Source organism: Topomyia yanbarensis, chromosome 3 (assembly GCF_030247195.1).
Source record: "Topomyia yanbarensis strain Yona2022 chromosome 3, ASM3024719v1, whole genome shotgun sequence".
Lineage (NCBI taxonomy): Eukaryota > Metazoa > Arthropoda > Insecta > Diptera > Culicidae > Topomyia > Topomyia yanbarensis.
In genome coordinates this window covers 146,800,723-146,814,666 of record NC_080672.1, presented here as the reverse complement: position 1 = coordinate 146,814,666, position 13,944 = coordinate 146,800,723, and positions in this window count along the sequence as shown.

Sequence of the window (13,944 nt, the reverse complement as noted above, 5' to 3'; positions counted from 1 at the left end):
TTCGGATGACGATACCGGGAGTGAAAAACCGCAGACGAAAAGTGACGCGATCGGTGTAAAAACTGCCATCAGAAGGGTGACTCCTTTGGCAGTGAAAAAGCCGCCATTAGTGAGAGTGACGTTATCGGTGAGAAAAACCACCATTAAGATCCCGCCGGCAGTGAAAAAAAGATGGGTGGGTAATGTCTAGGACATAACCGGAGTGTCGTGACTACTCGTTTGACTTGTAATTCAAATCGAATGATACTCAATGAAATATGTGGGAATGTTTCAAGTTATTCTTTATAATAATTATGGTGGTTCTGAAAAGAACCTTTGTTGTTGGCGTCTGCGTTGATAGAGGATGCGCTGGATTCTAAGCTCGTTGAGACATTCATTCATGAAATGAACAATTTTCTTGCTTTGAAATATCAATGTTAAAATCTCTCGAAACAGCCATCGGAATCTTTTCCGTACAGAAATGAACACGCTTAGCGAAAAACTAGGGGCGGGTAATGTCCGGGACATAACCGTGATGCTCATATTCTTAAAATTCTGCTTGTATCTCCTTCAAATGGCTAAATTTTGCGCATTAAGTTCGATTCACCGGGCTCAGCGAAATTTTCCTGGGGATCCCGTTCGTTAGTATATTCAGCAAAACAATTTTATTACCGAGTTCTCCGCGTTGAATACAGGTCAATAATTTCATATAATGATTTCAACATGCAGACAATGTACATGTATGACAGGTGGGAGCGTTCTGAAGTGGTTTTAGTGGAGGTAACAACATAAAATTATGTATTGGACATTTTACAATGATTCTCCTTAACCCTGCACAACCACGTGGTTGGCAGCAGAGGGTTAAGTTGTTTGGAAGAGATGACAGTTAATATATGATAACTAAAAATATAAAATTGTTCTATAAATTGCAAAGTTATTGCTGCGTTGACCTGAAAATTTGTCATTTCATTCATAAAGGAACAAGCATTGAAATTATGTCAATTTATGCTTTGCAAGATTTGAAATAGCTTCGAAGTGTGGTCACGACACCCCTGTTATGTCATATACATTACCAACCCATCTTTTTCCATTTTGCCTTTGTCCTAATAAGGACGGTTTGTGGATAACTATGTTGATTCAAGACGGGAATCTTTTAAAACAAATCAAACCTTGCCGACGATTGTTTTTACTGCGTACATCCGTACGATCTTTCCCCTTTCGCAGCTCACACCGAATGAGCACGATTTTCATCATGGTGTTCCTATTTATTGACTTTACAATGCAGATGGAAGGACGTCCTTTTGTTCGATAAATGAAAATATTTTCATCATTTGTTTTGATGTAGCTTTCGCTTAGTGGTAGAGTTGCCACATTCACTGATTTTTTTGGAAGGATTTGCAAAAACCTTCGGGTTTGTAGATTAGAAAAACATTTTCTGATTCACTGGTAAAAGTACAGAATTACCAAGCGCAAACTTAATACTTGTTAATAAAAGAAACTTTCTAATTAAATTCTTTTTCCATTTTGCCTTTGTCCTAATAAGGACGGTTTGTGGATAACTATGTTGATTCAAGACGGGAATCTTTTAAAACAATTCAAACCTTGCAGACGATTGTTTTCACTGCGTACATCCGTACGATCTTTCCCCTTTCGCAGCTCACGCCGAATGAGCACACTTTTCATCAAGCTGTTCCTATTTATTGACTTTACAATGCAGATGGAAGGACGTCCTTTTGTTCGATAAATGAAAATATTTTCATCATTCGTTTTGGTGTAGCTTTCGCTTAGTGGTAGAGTTGCCACATTCACTGATTTTTTGGAAGGATTTGCAAAAACCTTCGGGTTTGTAGATTAGAAAAACATTTTCTGATTCACTGGTAAAAGTACAGAATTACCAAGCGCAAACTTAATACTAGTTAATAAAAGAAACTTTCTAATTAAATTCTTTTTCCATTTTGCCTTCGTCCTAATAAGGACGGTTTGTGGATAACTATGTTGATTCAAGACGGGAATCTTTTAAAACAATTCAAACCTTGCAGACGATTGTTTTTACTGCGTACATCCGTACGATCTTTCCCCTTTCGCAGCTCACGCCGAATGAGCACACTTTTCATCAAGCTGTTCCTATTTATTGACTTTACAATGCAGATGGAAGGACGTCCTTTTGTTCGATAAATGAAAATATTTTCATCATTCGTTTTGGTGTAGCTTTCGCTTAGTGGCAGAGTTGCCAGATTCACTGATTTTCTTGGATTTGCAAAAACCTTCGGGTTTGTAGATTGGAAAAACATTTTCTTATGATTCACTGGTAAAAGTACAGAATTACCAAGCGCAAACTTAATACTAGTTAATAAAAGAAACTTTCTAATTAAATTCTTTTTCCATTTTGCCTTTGTCCTAATAAGGACGGTTTGTGGATAACTATGTTGATTCAAGACGGGAATCTTTTAAAACAATTCAAACCTTGCCGACGATTGTTTTTACTGCGTACATCCGTACGATCTTTCCCCTTTCGCAGCTCACACCGAATGAGCACGATTTTCATCATGGTGTTCCTATTTATTGACTTTACAATGCAGATGGAAGGACGTCCTTTTGTTCGATAAATGAAAATATTTTCATCATTCGTTTTGGTGTAGCTTTCGCTTAGTGGTAGAGTTGCCACATTCACTGATTTTTTTGGAAGGATTTGCAAAAACCTTCGGGTTTGTAAATTAGAAAAACATTTTCTTATGATTCACTGGTAAAAGTACAGAATTACCAAGCGCAAACTTAATACCAGTTAATAAAAGAAACTTTCTAATTGAATTCTTTTTCCATTTTGTATTCGTCCTAATAAGGACGGTTTGTAGATAACTATGTTGATACAAGACGGGAATCTTTTAAAACAATTCAAACCTTGCCGACGATTGTTTTTACTGCGTACATCCATACGATCTTTCCCCTTTCGCAGCTCACACCGAATGAGCACGATTTTCATCATGGTGTTCCTATTTATTGACTTTACAATGCAGATGGAAGGACGTCCTTTTGTTCGATAAATGAAAATATTTTCATCATTCGTTTTGGTGTAGCTTTCGCTTAGTGGTAGAGTTGCCACATTCACTGATTTTGTCGTGACTAACGACTTACCTTTCAATATAGGGGCCCCTTTTCAAAATTTCGGAAGAAAAATGATGTAAGATTTTGAACGCTTATATCTTTTGTTGTACTGAATGGATTTAATCAATTTCTTCGGCATTTTGTCGAAAATATTTGTACCAATGTTGTATTAAATTTTGGAATATGTAGGACATTCATTATCAACGGAAACATAGTGTTTTGAATAATCTTTCGAAAACGACTCGGAAAAGTGAAAATTTTCAGCCCATCCCGCACACAGCCGTCAATATTGTGCAGCAACCGAACAATAAAATAATGAAAAGTTTATATATAGGTCCACTACATGTTTGTTCCTATGATTATTCGTATTGGGTTGCTTGACGAGAGCAGTTGGCGGGGGAAAGCCGGCATATTAGTTTTGGTTATGCCATTAGAAGCCGGACGGAAAGGAAAGGCCCATGCACGCCATGAGAACGAGCGAGACAGCGATAGTAGTGAATATTAGCGAAAGCGTTACGTACAATTTGAACCTTAATAACTTATCTTCTACTAAACGGATTGCCAATCTTGTTTCATAAATCGGAAGGAAAACGTTCAACGCTTGCTACCGATACGTTGTTTGCTATATAAAATTTGTTTAAATAGTTCAAAAACTACTTTAAATGAGAATCAACATTAATGATAAAACCTATAAATAGGGGTGTCGCAGCTTTTCTCAAAGCCAGACGTGTGTAAGACGCAGTGCATAACAGACGTGCGTGGTCGTGAGAAGCTGCATCGGACGACCAATCAAATTGGCTACCACCGGAGAGAGGAAAAACGGTGGTGGCGGTGAGAAGGCCAAAAAGCCAAAGGCTAAGAAACGCAGTCACTGAAAAGGCGGTAGTAACTGCCACTAAAAATGCTACCAAAACATCGAAGGCTGCAAAGCGTACTCATTCGGTGTGAGCTACGAAAGGGGAAAGATCGTATGGATGTACGCAGTAAAAACAATCGTCGGCAAGGTTTGAATTGTTTCAAAAGATTCCCGTCTTGTATCAACATAGTTATCTACAAACCGTCCTTATTAGGACGAATGCAAAATGGAAAAAGAATTTAATTAGAAAGTTTCTTTTATTAACCAGTATTAAGTTTGCGCTTGGTAATTCTGTACTTTTACCAGTGAATCATGAGAAAATGTTTTTCTAATCTACAAATCCGAAGGTTTTTGCAAATCCTTCCAAGAAAATCAGTGAATGTGGCAACTCTGCCACTAAGCGAAAGCTACACCAAAACGAATGATGAAAATATTTTCATTTATCGAACAAAAGGACGGCCTTCCATCTGCATTGTAAAGTCTATAAATAGGAACACCATGATGAAAACTGTGCTCATTCGGTGTGAGCTGCGAAAGGGGAAAGATGTATGTACGCAGTAAAAACAATCGTCGGCAAGGTTTGAATTGTTTTAAAAGATTCCCGTCTTGTATCAACATAGACAAACCGTCCTTATTAGGACGAATGCAAAATGGAAAAAGAATTTAATTAGAAAGTTTCTTTTATTAACCAGTATTAAGTTTGCGCTTGGTAATTCTGTACTTTTACCAGTGAATCATGAGAAAATGTTTTTCTAATCTACAAATCCGAAGGTTTTTGCAAATCCTTCCAAGAAAATCAGTGAATGTGGCAACTCTGCCACTAAGCGAAAGCTACACCAAAACGAATGATGAAAATATTTTCATTTATCGAACAAAAGGACGGCCTTCCATCTGCATTGTAAAGTCTATAAATAGGAACACCATGATGAAAACTGTGCTCATTCGGTGTGAGCTGCGAAAGGGGAAAGATGTATGTACGCAGTAAAAACAATCGTCGGCAAGGTTTGAATTGTTTTAAAAGATTCCCGTCTTGTATCAACATAGACAAACCGTCCTTATCAGGACGAAGGCAAAATGGAAAAAGAATTTAATTAGAAAGTTTCTTTTATTAACTAGTACTAAGTTTGCGCTTGGTAATTCTGTACTTTTACCTGTGAATCGTAAGAAAATGTTTTTCTAATCTACAAACCCGAAGGTTTTTGCAAATCCTTCCAAGAAAATCAGTGAATGTGGCAACTCTGCCACTAAGCGAAAGCTACACCAAAACGAATGATGAAAATATTTTCATTTATCGAACAAAAGGACGGCCTTCCATCTGCATTGTAAAGTCAATAAATAGGAACACCATGATGAAAACCGTGCTCATTCGGTGTGAGCTGCGAAAGGGGAAAGATGTATGTACGCAGTAAAAACAATCGTCGGCAAGGTTTGAATTGTTTTAAAAGATTCCCGTCTTGTATCAACATAGACAAACCGGCCTTATCAGGACGAAGGCAAAATGGAAAAAGAATTTAATTAGAAAGTTTCTTTTATTAACTAGTATTAAGTTTGCGCTTGGTAATTCTGTACTTTTACCAGTGAATCATGAGAAAATGTTTTTCTAATCTACAAACTCGAAGGTTTTTGCAAATCCTTCCAAGAAAATCAGTGAATGTGGCAACTCTGCTACTAAGCGAAAGCTACACCAAAACGAATGATGAAAATATTTTCATTTATCGAACAAAAGGACGGCCTTCCATCTGCATTGTAAAGTCTATAAATAGGAACACCATGATGAAAACTGTGCTCATTCGGTGTGAGCTGCGAAAGGGGAAAGATGTATGTACGCAGTAAAAACAATCGTCGGCAAGGTTTGAATTGTTTTAAAAGATTCCCGTCTTGTATCAACATAGACAAACCGTCCTTATCAGGACGAAGGCAAAATGGAAAAAGAATTTAATTAGAAAGTTTCTTTTATTAACTAGTACTAAGTTTGCGCTTGGTAATTCTGTACTTTTACCTGTGAATCGTAAGAAAATGTTTTTCTAATCTACAAACCCGAAGGTTTTTGCAAATCCTTCCAAGAAAATCAGTGAATGTGGCAACTCTGCCACTAAGCGAAAGCTACACCAAAACGAATGATGAAAATATTTTCATTTATCGAACAAAAGGACGGCCTTCCATCTGCATTGTAAAGTCAATAAATAGGAACACCATGATGAAAACCGTGCTCATTCGGTGTGAGCTGCGAAAGGGGAAAGATGTATGTACGCAGTAAAAACAATCGTCGGCAAGGTTTGAATTGTTTTAAAAGATTCCCGTCTTGTATCAACATAGACAAACCGGCCTTATCAGGACGAAGGCAAAATGGAAAAAGAATTTAATTAGAAAGTTTCTTTTATTAACTAGTATTAAGTTTGCGCTTGGTAATTCTGTACTTTTACCAGTGAATCATGAGAAAATGTTTTTCTAATCTACAAACTCGAAGGTTTTTGCAAATCCTTCCAAGAAAATCAGTGAATGTGGCAACTCTGCCACTAAGCGAAAGCTACACCAAAACGAATGATGAAAATATTTTCATTTATCGAACAAAAGGACGGCCTTCCATCTGCATTGTAAAGTCTATAAATAGGAACACCTTGATGCGAAGCGTACTCATTCGGAGTGAGCTGCGAAAGGGGAAAGATGTATGTACGCAGTAAAAACAATCGTCGGTAAGGTTTTAATTGTTTTAAAAGATTCCCGTCTTGTATCAACATAGTTATCTACAAACCGTCCTTATTAGGACGAATGTAAAATGGAAAAAGAATTTAATTAGAAAGTTTCTTTTATTAACTAGTATTAAGTTTGCGCTTGAGAATTTTGTACTTTTACCAGTGAATCATAAGAAAATGTTTTTCTAATCTGCAAACTCGAAGGTTTTTGCAAATCCTTTCAAGAAAATCAGTGAATGTCGCAACTCTGCCACTAAGCGAAAGCTACACCAAAACGAATGATGAAAAGATGGGTTGGTGATGTATATGACATAACAGGGGTGTCGTGACCACACTTCGAAGTTATTTCAAATCTTGCAAAGCATAAATTGACATAATTTCAATGATTGTTCCTTTATGAATGAAATGACAAATTTTCAGGTCAACGCGGCAATAACTTTGCAATTTATAGAACAATTTTATATTTTTAGTTATCATATATTAACTGTCATCTCTTCCAAACAACTTAACCCTCTGCTGCCAACCCCGTGGTTTTGCAGGGTTAAGGAGAATCATTGTAAAATGTCCAATACATGATTTTATGTTGTTACCTCCACTAAAACCACTTCAGAACACTCCCACCTGTCATACATGCACATTGTCTGCTTGTTGAAATCATTATATGAAATTATTGACCTGTATTCAATGCGGAGAACTCGGTAATAAAATTGTTTTGCTGAATATACTAACGAACGGGATCCCCAGGAAAATTTCGCTGAGCCCGGTGAATCGAACTTAATGCGTAAAATTTAGCCATTTGAAAGAGATACAAGCAGAATTTTAAGAATATGATCATCGCGGTTATGTCCCGGACATTACCCGCTCCTAGTTTTTTGCTAAGTGTGTTCATTTCTGTACGAAAAAGATTCCGATGGTTGTTTCGAGAGATTTTAACATTGATATTTCAAAGCAAGAAAATTGTTCATTTCATGAATGAATGTCTCAACCAGCTTAGAATCCAGCGCATCCCCTATCAACGCAGACGCCAACAATAAAGGTTCTTTTCAAAACCACCATAATTATTATAAAGAATAACTTGAAACATTCCCACATATTTCATTGAGTATCATTCGATTTGAATTACAAGTCAAACGAGTAGTCACGACACTCCGGTTATGTCCTAGACATTACCCACCCATCTTTTTTTGGAAGGATTTGCAAAAACCTTCGGGTTTGTAGATTAGAAAAACATTTTCTGATTCACTGGTAAAAGTACAGAATTACCAAGCGCAAACTTAATACTAGTTATTAAAAGAAACTTTCTAATTAAATTCTTTTTCCATTTTGCCTTTGTCCTAATAAGGACGGTTTGTGGATAACTATGTTGATTCAAGACGGGAATCTTTTAAAACAATTCAAACCTTGCAGACGATTGTTTTTACTGCGTACATCCGTACGATCTTTCCCCTTTCGCAGCTCACGCCGAATGAGCACGATTTTCATCAAGCTGTTCCTATTTATTGACTTTACAATGCAGATGGAAGGACGTCCTTTTGTTCGATAAATGAAAATATTTTCATCATTCGTTTTGGTGTAGCTTTCGCTTAGTGGCAGAGTTGCCAGATTCACTGATTTTCTTGGATTTGCAAAAACCTTCGGGTTTGTAGATTGGAAAAACATTTTCTTATGATTCACTGGTAAAAGTACAGAATTACCAAGCGCAAACTTAATACTAGTTAATAAAAGAAACTTTCTAATTAAATTCTTTTTCCATTTTGCCTTTGTCCTAATAAGGACGGTTTGTGGATAACTATGTTGATTCAAGACGGGAATCTTTTAAAACAATTCAAACCTTGCCGACGATTGTTTTTACTGCGTACATCCGTACGATCTTTCCCCTTTCGCAGCTCACACCGAATGAGCACGATTTTCATCAAGCTGTTCCTATTTATTGACTTTACAATGCAGATGGAAGGACGTCCTTTTGTTCGATAAATGAAAATATTTTCATCATTCGTGGCAGAGTTGCCAGATTCACTGATTTTCTTGGAAGGATTTGCAAAAACCTTCGGGTTTGTAGATTGGAAAAACATTTTCTTATGATTCACTGGTAAAAGTACAGAATTACCAAGCGCAAACTTAATACTAGTTAATAAAAGAAACTTTCTAATTAAATTCTTTTTCCATTTTGCCTTTGTCCTAATAAGGACGGTTTGTGGATAACTATGTTGATTCAAGACGGGAATCTTTTAAAAAAATTCAAACCTTGCAGACGATTGTTTTTACTGCGTACATCCGTACGATCTTTCCCCTTTCGCAGCTCACGCCGAATGAGCACACTTTTCATCAAGCTGTTCCTATTTATTGACTTTACAATGCAGATGGAAGGACGTCCTTTTGTTCGATAAATGAAAATATTTTCATCATTCGTTTTGGTGTAGCTTTCGCTTAGTGGTAGAGTTGCCACATTCACTGATTTTTTTGGAAGGATTTGCAAAAACCTTCGGGTTTGTAGATTAGAAAAACATTTTCTGATTCACTGGTAAAAGTACAGAATTACCAAGCGCAAACTTAATACTAGTTAATAAAAGAAACTTTCTAATTAAATTCTTTTTCCATTTTGCCTTTGTCCTAATAAGGACGGTTTATGGATAACTATGTTGATTCAAGACGGGAATCTTTTAAAACAATTCAAACCTTGCAGACGATTGTTTTTACTGCGTACATCCGTACGACCTTTCCCCTTTCGCAGCTCACGCCGAATGAGCACACTTTTCTTTTTTTTTTTTTTTTTAACTTCAAATTTTATTGTTTCAGATAATATTTACATTTCTGTATAATATACATTTCAAGTGATATAGCTTACTTTATGCTTTTCATCTTTGGTAACTTCTTCATTGTTGGTAGTTTGGAACATTTTGGAATACATTTTTTTTTTTTTTTTTGTTTTGCTGTGAATAGCTATGGTATGGAAAACTTAAAACTAATGACCTAAACTAACTTAACCTATTTAATTAATATAATGAATTTATTAGCGGAAACTCAGAGATGGAGCATTTGTTACGGAATCTGCTGACCACTGTGTGAATGTTTTGCTGGATTGTAGCAATGCCTGCTAGCTGGTGCACTGTTGTAGTTGGAGTGTTCCACGGAAGGTCCAGAATCATTTTGAGAAACCTGTTTTGTATGACCTGCAATTTGTTTTTGTGGGTAACAGCACACCGTTGCCATATTGGCATCGCATACTGTATCGTAGGCAACACAATTTGTCTATATATTGCTAATTTATTTCTGGGATTTAATGAAGATTTACGGTGAGTCAACGGGTACAGTGCTTTCGCGAGCAGGCTGCATTTGTTTCTTATTTTCTCGACATGGGAGCGGAACAACAGCTTTTTATCGAAAGTCAGCCCCAAGTAACCCACCTCATCGGACCATTCGATCGGGAACCCATTCACGACAATTTTACAGTCAGCTGGTGGGACGTGCTTCGGCGAGAGACTGAGAGGGAAGAGTATTGCTTGCGTTTTGGTTGCATTTATTCGGATTTTCCAAGTTTGCATATATTCCGAAATCGTTGCGAGGCAGTCCTGAAGCTTCCTTGTCAATTGTCTGGTCTTTCTGCCCTTGCATAGGATAGCAGTATCGTCGGCGAAGAAACAGAGTTGGCAGCCATCGGGGAGGCGAGGAAAGTCTGATGTGTACAGACTGTACATTATTGGGCCGAGTACGCTGCCCTGCGGAACTCCGGCTGGGATGTCAAACGCATCTGACTTGACATTCGATATCGAGACGTGGAATCTTCTGCCGTTCAGGTAGTTTTGCACTATCTTGATGATGTAATTGGGAAAGTTGTAGCGATACATCTTGAAGAGAAGTCCGTCATGCCACACGTTGTCGAAAGCCTTCTCTACATCTAACAGGGCCATGGCTGTAGATTTGGCAACCGCTTTATTCCTGTCGATGGTGTTTGCTACCCTTTGCAACTGGTGTGTCGTTGAGTGGCCCTTGCGAAAGCCGAACTGTTCTGGAGGAAGAATATTGTTTCGCTCAACGTGCTCAAGCACTCGATCGAGGATTAGCCTTTCGAACACTTTGCTGAGAGAAGACAGCAAACTGATAGGACGGTAGCTAGTCGGACTGGTAGGGTCCTTACCAGGCTTTAGCAGAGGTATCACTTTCGCTGTCTTCCATTCCGAAGGGAAGTAATGCAAATCTAAGCATCGGTTCATGATTTTCGCTATGTGGACGTAAGCAGTGTTGCTGAGTTTTTTCAGGACTAGGTTAAATATCATATCAAATCCGGGAGCTTTCATGTTTTTGGTGCTTCTAAGCGCAGACGCCACCTGTTCAGGTGTGATTTTATTATTTTCAGGAACGTAGCACGCAGTGGCTCGCAGCGTTTCCATCGTTACACGCACAGCCGCTTCCATGGGACTTACAATTGAGTTGCCCAAGTTGTGCGAGCTCAGTATGTGTTCTCCAATAGCATTTGCTTTTTCCGAGGAGGTGATCAACGTGGCATTGTTTGAATGCAGTGGAGGTATTTGCTGTGGTTTTGATTTAATAACCTTTGCTACTTTCCAAAATGGACGTGAAAAGGGGTCGAGCTTGCGCATTTCCCTACTGAAATTATCGTTTTTGATTTTTTCAACCCTGTCACAGATTATTTTCGTCAGTCCTGCAGTCACAAATTTTTTCGAGAGTTCTCCCGTCCGTTGAAATTGTCGCCTAATCTTATTACGCTGTCTAATGATAGCCTTTGTCATGTGATCTATCCGAAGAAGTTTGCCTTGCACTGGTTTACTCCTAACGCACTGGGACTCAGCCTCAGTGATCGCTAGCCGAAGATTTTCGATGGCGAGGTCAATATCACTTGTTGTGTTGAGGGCACCATCAGTAATGATTAGACGATCCACCAAACGTTGGAACTCGATCCAGTTTACGTTGTGGTAATCTTTCCGTAGCAGACGCTCCCGAGTACGAATACCACTTCCCAGTTGCAACGACACGGGAAGATGATCTGAGCTAAGATCATTAATCGTCTTTGGTTGGGAGAGCACATTCATATTAGATAAGAAAATGTCTAATGTAGAGGGAATACCAGCGGCTGAGGTATAAGTTGGTTCGTCCGGTTCGTGAACTGTATAGTGTCCCAACATGGCATCATCAAACAGCAAACAGCCGTTCTTATTTCTGCGACAATTTTTCCACGTCTCGTGTTTAGCGTTCAAATCCCCTGCTACAATAAAATTTTTTCGAAACCTCGTTAACTTCGCAAGATCGTTTTTGAATTTCCTCGCTTTTCCGCTCCCATCATAGCACTGCACTGGGCAGTAGGCAGCAATGATTAAAAACTTTCCCACCTCATCTTCCACTTCGATGCCGAGAGCTTCAATTATGGAAGTTTGGTAGTGTGGCTGAACTTGAAATTTCACCGTGTTTTTGATCAACAATGCAACTCCACCTCCGCCGGAGTGGGTGCGATCAAGACGTACAGTGGCAAAACCAGGCATATTGAAATTAATTCCCGGCTTTAAAAGTGTTTCAGTCAGAACAACAATGTCTGTTCCATTTCGTTCTAAGAACTCCCCCAGCTCTATTCGTTTCCGCAGCACGCCGCGGGCGTTCCAGAGAATTATGTTCAATCGATTAGCAGGCATATTCAATGACGAAATTCCCCAGCACTAAAATTTGTTCTGACCTATTTTGGCAATTTTGTAGCTTTTCCCACATCTCCGCAAAAATAGGCAGGAGTTGGGCGGCATTGAATTTTGGCGGAAGTTGTTGGTCCGTATGAGGGGCACTTGATTGGGGACTCACCTGAGATGGCGGATGCACTAAATTCACCGGCGACGAGACACCGGCATCTGTCAATGGTGTTTGCGATGCTGACTGCTGCCATGGTTGCTGCTGGTGAAGCTGCTGCTGATGATGCTGCTGCTGTTGATGCTGCTGCTGTTGTGTTGCTGGCGCTCTGGTGTGGGCTCCATTAATTGGCGGCAGCGATGGGAAATCGCCATCCGTAAACACCGGACCCTTGTTTGGCTTCCTGTCCGGCTGGTGTTTCTGCGAAGCTTCCTTCCGAATTCGCTTATATTCCTCTCTTTTCCGGCACTGTTTATCAGTCGAGCGATGCCCTTTTCCGCAATGGATGCACTTGTATGCAACGGCACCTTCGATTGGACATTCCGTAGTTAGATGCCCTTGAGCACAGTTATTGCACCTCGGCTTATTGTGGCAGTTACGCGTACCGTGCCCAAAATTCAAGCACCGCATGCACTGGGTAATGTCACGATTTGTTCCTCGATAGGCCTCCCAGCGAACAATCATGCACGCCACTGATCGCACTGCTTTTAACGCGTTTAGTGTCACTGTACCTTTTTTAAAATGCACTAGGTACAAACAGTCGCGATACGGAATTTTTTCTTTTCGCCCCATGGCAAACACACACAGCGGCTGCAATTTATACCGCTCTACCAGTTCGTGCTCAATCGCACTGCACTCCATTTTCGGCAGACCGCGCACTACCGCTTTAAATGGCTTTTCCGATGCCACATCATGGGTAAAATATTCAGCACCAACTCGATTCAGATAGTTGCATGCTCGCTGATAGTTATTTTTGGTACGCACTACTATTTTAATACCTATACCACTGAGTTTATATTCCGCATTTACACCAGCAGCGGTCAGATCATTTTTTAACGTGACGAGGGGAATTGATTTTACCACCAGCGGCGGAAGTTTCACTGCACTTTCGTTCTCTGGCAAATCAGCCACTGAATCACCAAAACCGTTCAAATCACTAATGTTCATTGCAGTTTGGGCACGACTGCTAACAGCACTGACGCGGTTCGTTTGTACAGAATGCACCGAATTCACTTCGCCAGTTGGCACTTGCGGGCTGCGCATGGTATTTTTCCGCTTAGGGTTTGTTTTCGGGCTCGCTTTCGAGCCACCCGAACGCCGTTTGCGTTTCGACATACCGGTTCCGGTTCCACTGAGCAAAAACTTTCCAAATCAAACACGTCTTGACTCGTCCGATGCCAACACAAGAATTGAGCACACTTTTCATCAAGCTGTTCCTATTTATTGACTTTACAATGCAGATGGAAGGACGTCCTTTTGTTCGATAAATGAAAATATTTTCATCATTCGTTTTGGTGTAGCTTTCGCTTAGTGGTAGAGTTGCCACATTCACTGATTTTTTTGGAAGGATTTGCAAAAACCTTCGGGTTTGTAGATTAGAAAAACATTTTCTGATTCACTGGTAAAAGTATAGAATTACCAAGCGCAAACTTAATACTAGTTAATAAAAGAAACTTTCTAATTAAA